Source organism: Oxyura jamaicensis, chromosome 4, assembly GCF_011077185.1.
Source record: "Oxyura jamaicensis isolate SHBP4307 breed ruddy duck chromosome 4, BPBGC_Ojam_1.0, whole genome shotgun sequence".
Classification (NCBI taxonomy): Eukaryota; Metazoa; Chordata; class Aves; order Anseriformes; family Anatidae; genus Oxyura; species Oxyura jamaicensis.
The window spans coordinates 31982836-32001394 of record NC_048896.1 but is presented as its reverse complement, the minus strand read 5'-3'; the positions used below and the strand labels follow the sequence as shown (position 1 = coordinate 32001394).

Sequence of the window (18559 nt, the reverse complement as noted above, 5' to 3'; positions counted from 1 at the left end):
ACATCATATGGTATGGAATATCCCTTTGGTTGGTTTAGGTCAGCTGCCCTGGTGATGTTTCTCTCTTACTTTTTTTGCCCACCCACTAAGAGGGTTAGAGAGAGTCCTGATGCTGTGCCAGCACTGCTCAGCAGCAAACACAACACCGGTGTGATACCACTGCTGTTCTAGCTACAAGTGCAGAGCACAGCACTGTATGGGCTGCTGCAGGGAAAGTTAACATCCCAGCCAGACCCAGTACACACTGCATGTTAGTTTGAGAAACTTCTGCTGCTTGATGACTTTGGGAACATAAAACGTATTGAGGCCAACAGATACCTGAAAAATTCACAGCAGGTACGGGAATTCAAGGCTAGAGTCAACAGAAAGGAAAACATCTGTATCAGGGAAGTTTTCCAAGAGTCCAAGTGCAAAACTGAAAGCATTAAAATCGACTCAAATTTCATCTCATAGTGGTTTATTTCAACCGCCTTCTACAGAAGTTTTCCATCTTAAAGTTTCTTACATACCTCCTGGCTGTGAAAAAAAATGATCTACTGCTCAGCACTTATGATAAGAGTCACAAAGCTCACATTCTTCCAGAAAATCCCCCAAAGAATACTACATGATGTTCTCAAAGCTTGCCTTGTACATTTTAAAGGATGGGACTCACAGCAAAAAATAATGATCCCTTGTTGTTGGAACAGTCATGATACCATTGCTAAACCCTCTTCCACAGAATCTATGTGCTAAGCATACTCAAAAATGTGGGAAAGGATTCAGATCTCCACATCTCTCATCTCCCAGGACAGAACCTCAAAAACATGTGTCCCTCGGGCAAGACACACTGGTAGGGGAAAGATGATTCTAATAGGCATCAGAAATACACTCAGATCTGAAGAAATTAAAATACCTAACCTGTATTATTAACTGCCTAATCCAATTTTCTTTTTAACAAATATTAGCATACTGACAGAGATACATGTTTACATGTATAGTTTTTTGTTGTTTGTGTTTTAAATGCCTTGTTTTGGAATAACATCTCTTTGAAAACTACTGGTGTTTCAGGTCTTTTGTTTATATATATATAGAAGAAACAATTTTCTCTAGAAGACCTAACTTTTAACTGCTTTGATTCCTTTCCCAAGTCTTTCTGTAGAATACATTACTAGGGGTTGACTCTCTTCTATCCTCAGAGACCCAGAATAAGAGCTGGGAACTAACTTCTCATACAGCAAAAATAAGATTGAAAAGAAAAATCACAAAAGGAAAAAAAATAAGAAACTGCAAAAGCAGAAATAAATGGAAGTTTGTTGAAAAATAATAATAATAATAATAATATCCTTAACAGAAGTTGCATGGGAGCAAAATAAAGTAATATTTTTTCCAGAAAAAATGGAGGCATTTCTCTCATAACCTATATCAGGCTGCATAAGAAAGGGCAAACTGTTATTTCATAAATTAAACTACTTATAATGATTTAATATTGCTTATATATCTACTTATTATTGATTATACTTATGCATATATTGTATTTTATTATATTTGTTTGAAGCTGAAGGAGTTTCCTAATATCCTACATTGGAGTGTCAGGTTCTTACATATATAAATAGAAGTAATCAGCTTTCAAGTAACTAACACCCTTGTAAATGTGAGAAGGGAAACATGTGAGAAGCAAATTAAATAAATAAGTAAAAAATCTTTACATCCTCTATTTTTCATAAGCCAAAAAATTAAGTGGAAAAAAAAATAAAGAATGTGTAAGGAAATAATAAAGAGCCTCTTAATGTATGTATGTAAGATTTGAGGTGAGACTTGATTTTTTTATGCTAAAACAACAAGAAAATTATCCCTTGCATACGTTTTCCTATGAAACTATGAATATTTTCCAGAAAATATTTTTAAATAACTTTACTTATGAAGGTCAAGATGCTTATGAAAACGGCATCTGTATGAAAAATACTGTTTCATAATAAAAGATTATTTCTATAGTGACAATTCAAGTTGTTATGGTAACTGGGTCTGTAAAAAGTGTAAGTGAGCTTAGAAAACATTTAGGTATTTTTACCAGCAGAATATTTATATTAAGTTTTCCTATTAAAATCCCTTAGAAATAATTCAGAAGATAAAGTACAAAACAAAAGAAAAACTAAAACATTATTGTTGCTCTGAAATATAAACACTTATGATGCTTTTGTTTTGTATGTTAACAGATACATAACATTTGTATGCTCTGACCTTGTTCTCCCCTTTCTTCAGTGAGACATTTTATTAGAGAATCTTTCATTTCATTCAAGTTTTAATAGTTGCCAAAAAAAATCACATTCAGGCAAGATGAATGGGGTTTTGATTAGCAATCTTATTTAGGTTCATCAGAATTAGCAACTTGGTTGCATTATATTGCACCACAGACTAAATGTAGTTGTTGCATATACATAGGAGACAAAGATATTTGGGACAAAGGGAGCCAATGCCTGCTCAATGCAGCAACTGTCACAGAGGGACCAACTATGTTTGCCTCCACAGGTGGACCTGTAGTAGGCTACAGCAAAGAGTGGAAGTGAGTGTCACCAGGACCTAGTGGGATGGGAGAGGGAAGCCACATACTTCTTGACTTTGTGGATAGGAAGCACAGAGTAGTAACAGATCTTCCGAAGTAGCTGTGTCCTTTGTCATTCACCTAACAAAGACTGTATAGTTGGAAGACACAACACTGATGTTTTGAGTAACTGTCTGCTTACTTGTCCTAGTGAGATTTCTTGTGCTGCTGACCAATGTGAAAAAGGTCTTATTACCGCTGAGAGAGAGAGAGAGAGAAATTTTATGGATCAAATGCACTCCTTATGAAAACTCAGTACCTAGTTCAATAAGGAAGCATCTCCATTAGATGGATAGTCTGCAGCTAAACCTCCACACTAAGCAAGAGCTAGTCAACAGGTTCATTCAACAGGTTCATTAGATGGAAAAATAAAACAAAACAAAGAAAAAAAAAAGCATCAGCAAAAACAATGCAAACTTTCTCAGAGATTGTACAATCATCTGTCAGCCTCCAAACCCAGTGTGGAAAGCTATTAAAACCCTGCAGGAAACCCTGGAGGTACAAAAGCAAGCCCTCAATAATGTACCAGGAAAATGGAGAAACTGTCTACCCGCACAGCTTTCTGGGTGAAATGACAGAGGTTATTAGATATTCCCCTGTAATTTGCACAATTTCCAAAGCATCACCTTGTAAATGCTATGAAATGCTCCTCAAAATACACTTGACACCCTCACAGGTAGGTCATCAGTAAACAGATATAGCTCTTGAGCTCTTGTAATTTGCAGCAACTACCAGAATAACAGACATGAGACATATAATTTCTGGACACGCAAAGAAGGTTCTTTAGTAGGCAGGACTTTCCAGTGTTGATGTATCTGCAGCCACCACTACCAATGGGAAGTAATCTGAATCCCATAGCTTGAAATCCAATGAGTAGTTTAGAACTGAGAAAAATAATATCAGAGGTTTTTTTTTTTTCCAAAACAAGCTACAAGTCTTGTATGAACAAAGGTTGACTAAAAAGATCTACCATTGTATGTTTTTTATATCTCTATCTTATTCTATGCAGCTTCTATTTTAAATGTTTAAATAGTAAACAAATTTTAAAAGTAAAATAATTATTCTGTGTGCTAAATGCATTTTAGAGAATACTTGGAAGTGTCAGCTAAAGTGGGCTTCACTGTACATGTATAAAAGCAGGACAAATATTTCATAATTAATACTTCAATTAATTTTACTTATGCTTGTGAAGTGTTTGCAGGTAAGTTGCCTGCTGACACAAGCTTTTCAATCTATTTATAGCCTTCTATAAACTAAAATAGTCCCAGAAAACAAGTATCCATTATTACCAAATTGTTCTTGCAAAAGAACAGGTAGAGCAGCGGGAACATCGGTAATGCATGGAGAAAGTATGTGCATTCTGCATCTATTGATCTATTTTTTTCTGTATTTTGATATTAGAACATTCCTGCAGATAAATTTGTTGTATTTGTAGGATACACTGGAACAATTTCAGAGATGAAACAATTCTCAAGTGGCCCAGAACAGCATGGATAATACCCTTACTACATCATTCTATTTTCCAAGATGTCTCTATTGATTATTCCTTTACTGGAGTGACCATTTGTCATAATCCAAGACTCATTCACCTCTGTTGATAAAAGTTGGGGCATAAAGAGGCTTAAAAAATAGTACATTGTGAAAGTAAGATGTTAAGGAACAGCATATATTTTCTTATATTATACAGGAAAAATGCATGCATTTCTTCTAAGAAGAATAATGGCAACAGTCATTAGAGTTCTGTTTCCTCTGTAAGCAGAAACATTAAATCAAATGCAGGGGGTTTCTTGGACACATTAATTCTCTTTTCAATCATCTATTCACCAAATTCAATTCTATTGAAAAAAAAAAAAATCACATGGAGCAAGATCCTAAAACTGCAAAGTGTTTATATTATTTTGCTATTAGCAAAAATGGAAAATTAGGATTCTGTAAGTTTTATTACTTTCCGAAGATGTTCTTCACATGGTATATTTTAATCTCCTATTCTCTAGACCATTGTAATGTCTTCCATAAAGTGCATATTCCAGTGATTAAAATTCACTGTATTTGAATTGTCACTGTTATGACATTGTTCTACTGATTCAATTATATTTATTTGTGAGTAAGGCAAGTCCAGTGTATATTAAAAACTTCTTATTTAAAGAAAAGTTAGACCTAAGTAAGATTGTTTAATTTTCTTGAGCCAATGAAATTATTTATGAACTGATCTGCTGTGTGCTGCAGCCTGCAAAACAGCTAAATATTCAGATTATTTAGAATCTCTATTATTCACTTCCTGTTCTATTTTTATGTATACACAGAGCACTTCAGCTCAAAAATGCAAATATATGCAGTGCTATTTTACTGTTCTGAAACCTCTGTTTATACATTCTAAGCTAGCTGGAACTTTTTCAAGAACCTTCATTATCTTAGACATTTTGAGAATATTTTGAAAGCTTGAATAAATTGCCTAACCACCAAATGCCTAGGGCAGCTAGGCAGTGTCTGAAGACTTAGTGAATTGAGTGACTCCTAAATTAGACATTTGCATGGTTATTTTTAATTAATCACCATATAAAATGTAATTAGCATGCACCACTTATCATTTGAATAGCAGTTGGCAATTTTTTTGTTTTGTAAATTCTTGCAACACACAGTTCAGAAGGAAATAGGGAATCCCAGAGGCTGATGTCAGGAGTAATCAGGGGCGATTTAGTTGGCTGCTGCTCAGGATGTAACATGTAGTTTATTTTGCTCTTTATTGCTCAGATTTTTTATTTTAAATTTCAAAAAATACACAACTGTCCATCCACATCATCTCTCCCTGTTGTCTTGAACCAGCAGTAAAAAACTGGAGAAAGAGTAAGTTACAACTTGCTCAGAACCTCACTTTTGAGTGCTGTGCGGTTGCTTTGCGATGCTGACTTGAAAAGCAGCAGGACAGAGCACAGGTGCAGAGCCCCCACTGGCTTCATTGAATATGTTTGTGCTGGTATGAATGAAAATCCTTAGTACTGCTTTAAAGTGGATGGGAGAACACACAAGAAGAGCTGTAAGGCAGGTAGCATCCCTTGAGTAACACCAGGAAGCCAATCTCTTCCTGTCTGGAGGCAGTCACCTCCTAGCTAGAATCCAAAGGTACAGATCTCTACTAACAAACAGAGGAGTCAGTATCAAAAGCTACTGAATGCTCCCAGCATCTCCAAAGACACCGTCATGGTGCCCACAGCTAGTGAGGACATTCAGAATAATACAGATGCCACACAGAGCAGTATCTGCTTGCTCCACCCAACCCCTTCCCTGAAGTTACAAGAAATAGTGGGCAGGTCCTGAAGCAAAACTTTCGAGCACTCAGGCCCATTGGTATCAGTTCCTGATGACGTCTCAAAAAGGCACTTGATATTTGTTCTGGAATTAAACTAGTAAACGTTTGCAGTAATGTGAACTAAATTCTGACAGATTGTGTTCCCATTCTAAACAACTATACAGACATAAGAATAAGGCAATGCTTTACATCTGCAGGACCAGTGTTAAACTTTCCAAGGAAGATGACTGCAACAAAGCAAAGGAAAAAAAAAATGTCATGGGGTATTGCTTTCTTTCAGCTAAGGATCCAAATCTATTACAGGTGTCTTGGGCACTATTTTTATTTTCCTTTGAGTTTCCAGCAGAACAACTACAGCAAATTAACTCAAACTAAAAATCTGTATAAGCTGACAGGATTCCCTTGCACTGAGGACATTCTCCCCTGTGAGTCTCACTGCAACATATGGACTGCATCCTTCATTACATGCATCATCAAACAGGTGCACCGCACTCAAGAGGGTGCTCCTAAATTTTTGAAATTTCATTTGCAATAAGAAAAGGATCCTCTCTTTAGAAAAGATTTGAAAAATCACCTTATTTGAGGATGAGTTAATTACTGCACTAAATTAGAACACTGGCACAATTGTAGAACTTTCAGGCCTTCTGGAAGCTTCTTAAAGCTAACTCTTACTTTTCCTTTAAAAAAAAAGAAAAAGAAAAAAAAAAGGCTGTGAGACTGTAAGAAAGGTGAGGGGAAAAAAGCATCTGCTTCTGCTTTTCTTCACTACACCTGAGGAATGAAAAACTATTATTCTTATGGGTTTATGTCACTCCTACCTAAGCTTTAGTAGCTTGATTTAAAATACAATTTCAGTATCTGAAGCATGACTTAGACAGAAGATAGCCACTTAAGTCAGAATTTATAGTTCTGCAAATCCCTGCTCAGCTATCTCAGAATATTTTAAAACACTTCAAATTGTCCTTGGTGCCTGTGTCTTTATCTTAAGTTTCTCTAGTGCTGAAAGTTTTGCTTCAGTGTATTTCCACAAACACCTTAGTACTGTCAGAGCTGAGTAGACAGGCCACACAATCTCAAACATAATATCATAGAAGGAACTACCACTTTTTTTTTTTCTGCAGTTCTTATTGCTTAGAAGTATTCATAGCATGAGATCAGAGACAAGCTATTCACAAAATCGCACTAGCAGGCTCTTAATTCTTCTATACATTTTAAGGTAAGAATATTATCAACTTTCTTTAGTTACTCAATTGTTAGAAAGGTCACAGAATCATAGAATGAGTTGGAAGGGACCTTAAGGACCATCCAATTCCAACCCCCTTGCCATGGACCACCACCCATGCCACCCACCAGACCAGGTTTCCCAAAGCCCCATCCAACCTGGCCTCAAACACCTCCAGGGATAGAGCATCCACAGCTTCTCTGGGTGACCTCTTCCTGTACCTCACAAACAATCATGAAAGAAGAGAACAAAAATAAAAACATACAAATGTGAAAGAAAAAAACAACTTACCTACTGAGTGAAGCATCCATTTCAAATGCTATTTAATTATTTTCATGACACATTAACAGGGTAAAACAGATAAAATACTGTGGACTTCCATAAGCTGTACATAAGCAGTCAGCTCCCATTACTGCTACAGAAATGCAACTAATTGGGTCCAGTTCTCCCCTGCTTTCTTTTCTTTTTAAAGAACAACTGTCAACATATCTCTTCACACAAGTATTCTGAAGCAGATAAAATTAAAATTTATGTGCCTCTGGTAGGTCATCTATGCTCTGGAGAGTGAATAGATTTTAAATACATCTCTACACTGAACAGTTCCTGTCAGGTTTTGGATTCTACTCAGGAGATCAATCACATAAAAGCAAGGCACCTCCAATATTTTGCACAGTGGCACATAAGTCTCTTTTCTGAATTAGCCTTAGACATTTAAAAATGTTTTGTGACACTCACAACCATGCAAATTAAAAGTCAAATCTCTCTATAGCAATACCCACCTAAATCAAATAATACAAAGCACTAGTCTATCCCTGAAATACCCTTGCTGCTAATCACCCTGTAGCAGAATTTTCCATAGGAGACCCACCTATGCAAAGCAGCATGCTCCAAGCAAGAGAGTACAACTAATTCCTCATCCGAAGGCTGCAGTCAGAAAACATTCCCTCTGATACTGTACCCTTCCAGCAGGTAACTGTTTCAGATGAATCTTTCCCTCCTCCCTTTTCATTCCAGTGGGGCATGTTTTCCTTATTTTTTTTCCCCTCAAACTCTCTGCATCTTTTCCCAAGCTAGGCATTAGAAAGTACAGCACAGATAATATTCTAATGAAAATATCATTTTTTACTACCTCAGTAGCTGGTAATAAAACTCATTTCTCTGTTGAGACCTTCTTAACATACTATTTGTTTTAAACTGCCTATATGCTTGTAAACAGCTTCAGACTACTGTAAATTGATCCACTTAACATCCTTCTTCCTGGTGTGGATAGTCAGGATAAAAAGAAGGCCAGGTTAATTACAAAGAAGATGTGTTAATTAGTTAATTAACACATAACACTTTTCTGTAGCAGGCAGAAAGGAGGAGAAACACAACTGGGGGAAGTGAGTGAAGAATAGTAGAGATTGGTTTATGCAGCACAGAGAGCAGAGAGACTAGCTTTGATGAGACACCACAGCTGTGTGTAATGCACACTGTCAAAACCTAAATCTCTAGTAAACTGTGTGAAATTGGTTCAGACATTCATCTCCTTCTTGCAAATGCAAGGAGTACAAGCCATGCTAGTCAGTTTGACTAAGTTTATGGGAACCTGAATAAGTCTGGTCCTTTCCTGAACTATACAGCAGAGGACCTGCACAGATCAAAGGGCTTCCTGAAATTCTCACCGTCTACTTCTTAGAGTGCATAGAAATGTGGGAAAGGTATTATTCTTAACGAAGTTAGATTAATCACACCCAGAGAGATGGATGCCACTGCTGGTATCACACGACTCTAGCTTATGCCATTTTGACTTTGATTATGTTTCAGTAATGGCATGTATCTTAAATATTGTGAGGTTTTTCTCTGAGTACAAAGGCAGTTTGGGCACGAGGTATTTGTAAGTGTCCACTGTACCCAGTTTTCAGTTGAACCCATCCCTGCTAAGCAATCCATGAGTTTCTGCAGTTTCCAACTCACACTTAGCAAACCACCCAAGACACCAGGATAGATGTACCCAGAGCCAAAAATGAGATTGATGTGGAATTAAGGCTTTTAGGGCTTTTGTCGAAACTGGCCCATAAGGTTTGATTTTGTGTCTTTCTTTTCCAGATGAAGAAGACAACAATTTGCAGAATACTGTTGTATAAAACAAAATTCCAAATATCTGTAATCTATCCAATGACTGAATTTATTAATGCCACTTACCCTCTGAAATGCATTGTGTTTTCTGTCACTCACCCTGACTGTTGCCAAGAGATGCACGCTCACCTTCAAGCAGTATTATGAAGGTCTTGGTGGTCTTACAAAGTATGTTATACTTCTGTGCAGAATCACCAACCTTTTCTGAAATACAGAGGGGAAACAGAAGTTACAGATTGCCCTCCCTAGCATCGTATTGTGCGTGGCTTTCCTTTTTGGTAATTCATCCACCTTTTCTTGCCAGTCTTCCCTGTAAGTGACATGTGATTTATCATACTGTTTTTCCCTATTGTAGGAATGACTGGGATTTTCAGTTTCATGGTGACAACTTTGTGTTACACCCCTACAGAAAATGTTGCCTAAGTTATTGCATCATAGATGGGCATTGCATCCTTTTGATAAAGTAGTAGCAGTTTCAGGAATTTTCTTCTTTTCCAGTCTTTCTTTGAGTCTTTTTATGTCTGCAATTTTTCAGTTCCTCTAACATCAGCACGTATTATAGGCATTGAAATTCCCAGTTTCCCATAAAAAATTATGTAAACATTTAAACATGTTTCCCTGCTGTTACTCTGTAAATTAGGAACATCAGGTTTTATTCAGTATAATTCTACAACTTTGTCTAATCTTTGCTTTGTTAGCTGTAATACTTTTCCTCTGTTAGATTGTGCTGGTGGAACAAGATGAATATCATGCAATATCTGCAAGCCACTTTATTTAATACCTACCAAACTACCTTCTCAGTTTATTGGTCCTTTTGGAAATTTACTTATGAAACCAGTACTAGGGCAGAATTTGGGAGGTCTCAGCACAAGCCTGTACTTTTTAGAATGATGTCTTGCCTGTAAAGTAAATATCTAAAATCTATGAAATATTTCATTTCTACATGCAGTACCATACTTCTCAAGCTTCTGTAGCATATTTTTTATAGTTTGTCTCTTCTGTTTCACTTAAATAATTTTTTAAGTACACCTAGTGTGTCCAAAAAACATTTCTTTAAAAAGTATGATACTCTTCACCTGTGCACCTTTTTTGAAAATGTGCAGTAGCTTATGTTTTTTCTTCTGTATTTCCCAAATTTTAGCTCCGGTGGATTTACTATTTATCTGTTCTCTTCTTTCATTTTTCTTTAGTGTCTTCATACTTCTATGTATATGTCATGCTCAGTTTATCTTCTTTATTTCAGCAAAGTAGCTCCGATGCCTCTGTAAAACTTAACATGGATTTATACAGAGCTCCTTTTCAGACAGGGTACCTTTGAAGCTAAAACTATCACAAATTCAGTTTTCTACTTCACAGCCCTAAAGCAAGGTCATTGTTCTAGACCTATAGACAACTAAAATAAAGTTATTTTTGTTACCAGATTGATGGGGTGTATCTTTGTGGTCATGATTTAAAAAATATATGTGTTTGAAGCATAACTTCCCTATACACAAATTATAAACTGAAAAAAAAAATTAAGGATTGAATTATCTTTCCTTTGAACTTGATGAGTATTATCATAATTTTTAAAATGTTGAAAAATTATATATAATTTTATGTCTTGTTTATTTATATTTTTCCTGATCATACTCTTTTCCAGAATAAAAACTATGGCTCATCCTTGAGACTGTTTAGCTGCTCCAGTAAAAGTTAAAGCCATCAATTATTCATAGATCCATCATTGTCTGAGTGCCTACTTAGTGCAAGGAAACAGCAAGCTACCACTTACTACTTTGCTTTACAGTTTTTAGATTTACGTACCTACCCAATATTGTTTGCTAGCCTGATTTTAAGTTTTCAATGTCTCCATTATAGATGATACAGAAAACATATGGATTTGGAAGTAAAACCTCTAAGCTCCATTAGTTGAGTAACACTCAGTTAATTACAGTAAATAAAGAACAATTGTTTTATGCAAATTATTCACAGAAAAAAAAATCCCAGAAAAAAAGAAAAAAAAAGAAAAAAAAAAAGAGCATTGCATTGTGACTGTATCATGATTTATTTACACTGACAAATATCAATCTCGCTACATGCGTGGTAAGTAATCATACAGTAAAATACAGTGTATCATTTCTCAATCCAAATGATTACAAATACAAAATTTTTCAATAGAAAAGCAGAAAAAAAAAAGCAAGAGAAGAAAGCTGAAATGAGGCAAGAAGCAGCAGCAGAAGGGGAAGACTAAAGAGGACAGTAAAGAGGCCAATGATAACAGAAGTAAGTGGAAGCAATCAAGGAACGGTATTTTGTAAAAGATCCCAAGTGAAACAAAATTGGTCCAAGTTGCCATATCTAGCTGACATTTTTTTCCGTGTAATAAGTACTGTATCTTTTATTTTATTTTATTTTATTTTGCTACATTTACAGATTAGTAGAGGCTCAATATTCTTCCAAATAGATGAGCTGTTGAAATGAGATACAGCCTCAATTGTAGGCTTTATGAAGTAGATGGGAATAGTTGAATCCACATCCAACCTCAGGAGACGCATATTAACTAAAGAAAATACGAAAAATAATAAGGGAATTGGAGAACAGCTTGCAAGAACAGAAAGCACGTGAAAGAAAGTAGGGAAAACTGATATTAGTGCTGTTCAGTTGAGGGGAAAAAATAGGTTGAAAATCTTTTTTTTTTTTTTTTTTCTTTTTTTTAGCGCATTTTAGAATTGGCTTTCAAGTCAATTCCCTCATTTTGCATTAAAACCACTGAAGCACTATCTAGGTTCAAGCTCCCTAATATTTATCCTTTAGTAGACAAAGGTTTTCCCAATAAACTAACACCAAAGTATGTTAATGGTAAGGAGAGTGTTTTGGTACCTTGCTATGGGAACAGTTCCAGCAAGTAAATTAAAAAGAACCTTTCTTTTCCATGTGTCTTTTTTGTGTTATGATTTGTCTTTCTAAGTATGGAGAGACATGGCACTATGAATTAGATACAGCATAGACTGACAAAACAAAAAACAACAAATGGACTTTAACAAAGGAAATTGTTCAAAGTATGTCATATTTCAGCCGCACAGCCATTTCAAAACTTATTCTAAAAGTGAATTGGCTGTCTCACTCTTTCATATGCTATTAGCTTCACAGGCAGCAATTAGAAGTCCAAGGAAAAAATCTTGAGGTGTGCAATGACTGGTTCTTGAAACTTTCATCACACTGTGTATCAGTGCAGCAGATTTTTTAAAAATTATTATAAATTGTAGTTTCTGTTAACTGGTGCTGTCAGTAAAAGAAACACTTTTTGAAGTGATACAATGGGAACAGTTCTACCTTCTCTAAATTCAGAGATGGTTCCTCTCCTATACCATCTCTCTGCCATACAGTGCTCTGAAAGATGATAAAACCCAGAAAAAGCCAAGCCATTGACATGCTGTAAAATATGCCCTTTAAGCTGTGATGCTTGAAACTTGTTTGGCCCACATCTCTAGCATGGATCAGTTAGGCAAAGCTGGTGATTCCATGCAGAACATTCCCTTCTGTGCTTCAAACTCAACACTTGCAAATATGTCTGCTTTTTGACACTTCAGTGATGTTAATGTTTCTATTTTCTCTAGCCTCATTGCACATAGATGACATAATGGATTTCATTCAGGCTTTTACAAATGATCATGCACATGCTGAAAGTGAGTGCCACATCCTAGATTTTGAGAGGTTTGTTTAGCTTGTCTCAGCTCATTTGTGATGCACATTTTCTGCAATAAACTGGACCACCAGAATGCAGTGAAAAATAAACTCTTGTGGATGCTTCTGTGGAAAAGCATACTGTTTGATAGGTATTTGAAATTTGTCTTAATAATAAACCAAACCAAAACAACAACAACAAACCTTTAATGTGACATGTAATCACCAACCTGAGATTAGCAAGAACTCAAGTTAACTTCTGGTGTAATTTGTATTGACTTCTTAACTGGTAGATTTTGTAGACACTTCTCATTATCCTCCAGTGAAAAGGCATAATAATACACTAGTCATCAACTGACATTCCAGTTCTACCTAAGGATATAATTTTTGTCATGATAAAACTGAAGGGGAATTGCAGAAATGGTCACAAATCAGAGATTCTAGTATCCTGTGTTAGCAAAGTGGAACATAAACTCAGATTAAACATAAATATTCTAACACAGGCACTTACTTTCACTCAAGTATGTATGTTCTTCAAAGGTAGTTTTCACAGTTTTCCCCATTGTATTTTGTATTCCTTATTTCAAACTAAAAAAGAAAAAAAAAAAAAAAGAACATTTTATAAGTATGTTTGAAGACTGATAAAGACGGATTGTATAAAACTTCCAGAGCCACCAGGGAAATGATAGCTCCAAACTGTCATTCACAGCAACACAAATTCTGCATCTCAATCACTTAAAATTATCTGAAAAAAAAAATACAAATTCATGTATAAATAAAAATTATTCTCTTGATGAGATAGAACTTGGTTTATGTTATTGCATAAATCTAGTCATATCTAATGCAAATGCAAGCGTTTGTGATGAACTTTGTTCATATTTTTCAGTATAATAATTGGCTGCATTTGATCTGGAGCCATTCAGAACCTCTGTCAGTGCTGTCACTGGCTAATTTAGTTTTGGGATGGTAGTAATTTGGGAACTCTGAATTTCCATTTTTGTTTTGACTGCTCAAAGGATTCCAAGTTCAAGATTAAAAAAAAGCCAGCAAGCAAGCAAGCAAGCAAGCAAACAAAAAAACACATTTAAACAAACCAAAACACCCCACAATATAAATAAATCAGTTTCTTTTTCTCTCTAAAGAGTGTATAAAACATATTTATCTCTTGGGAAGACTATGAAAGCATATATGAAGCCAGAAAAAAAAAAAAAAAAAAAAAAAAAAAGGTGATTACTTATTTTCCCACAGGCTTCCAACAGTTTTTGGAAAACTGGGAAGAACCATTTTCCCAGGACTCTTAGCTATTCTACAGTCAGTCATATTTAACTCTTGAAATATGTGGTAATTTTAAGTCATTCAAAGAATACTGAAATTTATGCTTTCAGAGAGTGGGAAAAGTTATTTGGAACTATTAGTGCTTAGGTAGTGAGTTAAGAAAAAGATCACTAAAAAATCAGCTTTTTAGTATGAGGTCATTTCACCCTGCTGGGCAGCTGAACTCCACCACAGCTGCTCACTCACTCCCCTTCCCAAGGGGAAGAGGGGGAGAAAAGAAAGTTGGAAATAAAGTAAAAACAAGAAAAAGGGAAAGGGAAAAAAGAAACATTGTCACTGTTGTGCTGAGCTATCTTCTACATGTTAGAAACAACATTCACCTTATGCAGACACCATCAGAAAAGTATCAAGCCCAAACATTTTAACCTGAGCTATTTTTTCTTAATTGCACTGTGTTACTCACACTGGATTTCTTTACATTTTGAGCTTTTCTCTTAGGAGTATCTGACACCAAGGGAAAATGCGTTTTTCATGCAGCCTTCCCCTAAGATTTTAAACATGTTTCAGGATTTTGAATTTAGGAAAGTTACTGAGGAAATCTTCCTAGTTTTGAATCTATATGAGCCATTGCAATAATGGAAATATTTGCTAGAATGCTTACAGGTTCCCAAAGTGAAGGTCCATCTTGACATATGACTGTAGAAAAGCACCTGCAGAATTAGAACATCTGGACAGTGTCACATCACTACCTGATAAGAAAGAACTAGTATTAATTCCAATTGTATTCTAAACATGCTAGACACTGTACGTATGCTGTAAGTTCCAGATAACTGCTGGTGGTTTTCATTTAGGAAACATCTGAAAGCACCTTGCCACAGAGATTAAGTTATCTGTTTGTTTTTCAAAAGGACAGCATTTATCAAACACATTGAATTTGCCGTGGTAATAAGAAATGAACAAATTTCACTGATGTGTGTGGTTTTTAAGTTACATTGTCCATCAAGTAGTTTTTAGCCTTCTGAATGTATCTATGAGATTATAGTTTTACAACAGATCATGTGGAGGAAGATTCTAGTCTTATTCATGTAGCGTATATCATACGCCACAGGATTTTTTTGCAGTATGATGGGATCAATAGCAGACCAAACTGCTAGCTATTCTATTAGAATTTGACCCTTTATCTGCAGCTCAGTAGATTTAATGTTGAATTACTGAAGATAAATGAGAAAGGAGATCCACATCCGTGTTTTTATTATTTGTAATAACCATGAGTGACAATGAGCAGTTTCATGATGAGAAGAAGCAGCAGTCTACAGGGAGAATGTATTCTCTCCTAACTCACAGTGCTTGCCATCAGACCTAAGTTTGCTAATCATATAAACAGAATCATATAGGTTGGAAAAAACCTTCAAGACCATCCAGTCCAACAATGAAGCTGACCTACTGAATTCCATCAGTAAATCATGTACCTTAGTGCCATGTCCACAAATCTCTTTAATAAACCCAGGGATGGGGACTTCCCTGGGCAGCCCATTCCAATGCTTGACCACCCTCTCTGTGAAGAGATTCTTCTTGATATCCAATCTAAATCTTCCCTGGTGCAAGCTGAGATCATTTCCTCGAATCCTATCACTTGTCACCTGAGAAAAGATATTAACACCCACCTCACAGCAACCTTCTTTCAGGAAGCTGTAGATAGTAATGTGGTCTCCCCTCAGCCTCCTTTTCTCCACACTAAACAATCCCCATTCCTCACGTCTTGTTTTCTTGTGCCTTCACCAGCTTTGTTGTATTCTGCACGTGCTTGAGCAGCTCAACATCCTTCTTATAGTGAGGGGCTGCAAACTAAATACTATATTCAAGGTGTCGTCTCACCAGTGCCACATACAAGGGGACAATCACTTCCCTAATCCTTCTGGCCACACTATTTCTGATGCAGGCCAGGATGCCATTGGCCTTCTTGGCCACTTGGCCATACTGCCAGCTCGTATTCATCCAGCTGTTGACCATCACTGCCGTCCTTTTCTGCTGGGCAACTTTACAGCCACTCTTCCCCAAGCCTATACCTCTGCATGGGGTTGTTATGACCCAAGTGTAGGACCTGGCACTTACCCTTGTTGAATGACTCAGTTCATCAATCCAGCCTATCCAGATCCTCCTGCAAAGCCTTTCTACCGTCAAGCAGATCAGCAGTCCCACCTAACTTGATATCATCAGCAAAATGTCCTGAGGGTGCATGTGATCCCCTCATCCAGATCACTGATAACAATATTAAACAAAACTGACCCCAGTACTGAGCCCCGGGGAACACCACTGGTGACTGGCCACCAGCTGGATCAAACTCCATTCCCTATGACTCTTTGAGACTGGAAGATTCTTTGCCCTAATGTAACACTACCCAGTCACACATAAAGCATGAAGCCATTCTGTCATTACTGGCCAAGAAAAGGCAATGCACAGAGTAAATTTTCAGACATATCCGAGATCTCCCATGTACCCACCACATCCTGGTCAAACTCAATTTAACTGTATTTTTCAATACTCATATAATGTCAATAAAAACAATATGTTTATTTTAATGTCACTCTGAAAAAATGAGTTTGATATTATGTAAGTAAATCTATAGTATTAGGATGAACTCTAAACATCTCAAAGATAATGGTATGATCTATTGAGAGTTACAGACTCAGTGTTTTATTCCAGAATTCCCTCTCTATCTTACAACGATCACAAATGGCAACGAAGGAGCTGCTGATAAAAGAAATTTGTGGTAACACTGCTTCTCACATGACGGATTACTGGGGCTTGGAAATTGACAGTGACTCATGAATTTGTGTTGTAAAAAGGAACAGCCATATATTTTTACACACTGGAACTGAAGTTTTGAACTTAAACTACAAGATACTCTTAACTAAGTCATCAGCCCACATTCCATGAATCCTTTGCAAGAAAACTAGAGCAACTAATACCTCTTCACAAAGACCTAAGCTAAGTGAACTACATGCAGCTGTTCTCTGGGTAGAAACCAGTTGGGCAAGGGATTCCATTGTCTTTCTGATCTCTAGTGTTACACAGCAAAAATATGTACTAGAAATTTGGTTTTCAGCACTCAAATATTTGGCTGCATGTGATCTTTTGAACACTGCAGTGTAGCAAAACTTATCTGAATGAATCTTAGGTTGTTATTGCAGCAATGACCCCATGTCAGGTCAGTGCAAATAAGAAAAAGCTTGGCTGGTCTTAACCTAGAAAACTATAAAATATGTCAAATGGTTGTCTCTCAAGTGTGTGATAAAAATGCATCTTCGCTGCCTCTAGCAGTATTGCATCTGACCTCAGAGCATTAGAGAAGAGAGACCATATTGAATGCTTTCATTTCCACATAAAATGCTGATCATGATAGTTCAGACATGCCAGATGGCAGTAGTAGTGATAAATGGTGTTGATACCTCAGGAGAAATGAGTTAGTAAAGTTATATTATGTTCAGTTGGGATTTTAAACATGTAATATAGTTAAAACTGTTATTCTCCTGCAAAATCATACAACTCATATTTCAATACCATGTCATATCTAGAAAAATTCCTGCCATCATATGCTGCTATAAAAAGTAAATTTCCATGTCACAGCAAAACAACCCAACCCACAGTCTATATAATATTTACTTATATATGTATATATGAAATGATGAACCACCTGTATTTGAAAATCCAACAATACTATTTCTTGTTTTTTCCTTATGTAGGTATAGCACGATTTATCTGGATACAGGGAATAATAAAACAGTGTGAGATTAGGTAAGATTTACCTCATGTCTGTAATGGGTCCTTTCTTCCTTTCTGAAATTACAGTTAACAGTTTAACTATTACTAAAAGATGTTTTAAGAAATTTTACTGATCTAGACAAAATTTATTTCTTCTCCAAAGCGGCAGCACTATAGGACTTTCCTTTTGAGTGTCTGAGGTTTTTAGAAGTTTTTAGAAGTTTTTATACTCCACCCTGCAAGCAGATGTCCGTTTGTTCCCACAAAACCTAAGGACTCCAGAGGTTGGAGCTAAGTTGCAGAACTATCCTGTGTTCCAGTTGTGTTTCTAGGACCTAGATCCCTTTACTAGTGAAATGTCTGCACATTTATTTATTTATTTTTTAAACTAGACTACCTTCCACCAGTGGCATTCTCTTGATGTTCCACCATGCAAGGAAACACCAGAGAATATATTGGGAAGTTAAAAACTGCATAGCTGTTATGAGCATTATTTTTCAGTTCTTCATTTTAGCATAATGGTCAGAATTCTCTTTCCCTGAAAATCAGAAAAAGTGTTGTTGATGTAAAGGAGACATTACACCCAGGAAATATATAGTCTTAATAATGCCATACATACTAGCTATACATACTGAAG

At 36.2% G+C, this 18559-nt stretch overlaps 1 long non-coding RNA gene across 1 annotated transcript in view; it reads right to left on the bottom strand.

Annotated features, from left to right (window-relative positions):
- The window catches only part of LOC118166006, a 102054-nt gene that overhangs the window by 43400 nt on the left and 40095 nt on the right, over positions 1 to 18559 (bottom strand). Inside the window, exons 3-5 of the long non-coding RNA XR_004750313.1 lie at positions 14822 to 14905; positions 13397 to 13473; positions 9292 to 9429 (exon numbers count right to left, since the gene is read on the bottom strand). This is a non-coding gene — a long non-coding RNA (uncharacterized LOC118166006). The remainder of the gene's footprint in view (positions 1 to 9291; positions 9430 to 13396; positions 13474 to 14821; positions 14906 to 18559) is intronic.